The sequence below is a fragment of the Eimeria mitis genome, genomic scaffold, assembly GCF_000499745.2.
Source record: "Eimeria mitis Houghton genomic scaffold, Emh_scaff5902, whole genome shotgun sequence".
Lineage (NCBI taxonomy): Eukaryota > Apicomplexa > Conoidasida > Eucoccidiorida > Eimeriidae > Eimeria > Eimeria mitis.
Window position 1 is genome coordinate 969 of NW_013574139.1, and position 267 is coordinate 1,235.

The 267-nt window shown below is 32.2% G+C and overlaps 1 protein-coding gene across 1 annotated transcript in view; it reads right to left on the reverse strand.

The window, feature by feature from the left end:
- Positions 1-267, reverse strand: part of EMH_0084770 (uncharacterized protein) — a gene marked incomplete at both ends in the record, with an annotated part of 2,085 nt that overhangs the window by 857 nt on the left and 961 nt on the right. The gene's annotated exons all lie outside the window — the stretch shown is intronic.

Here is a 267-nt window from a genome sequence, read left to right on the forward strand (position 1 = left end):
CCTCCTCTCAATACACTTCTCCGCCTTCTTTCTTTTTAAATTCCCCCTCCATAAACCCCAGAAAATAATTTATTAACTACTAACTGCACTCTACGGTTTCTAGGGTTTAGGGTTTAGGGTTTAGGGTTTAGGGTTTAGCATATGCCACAAGAGCCTCAGATACAGCAGGAACTCGAAAGTAAGTAAAACAAAAGCAGCAACCACCAAACAAAAAAAAAAAAAAAAAAAAAAAAAAAAAAAAAAAAAAAAAAAAAAAAAAAAAAAAAA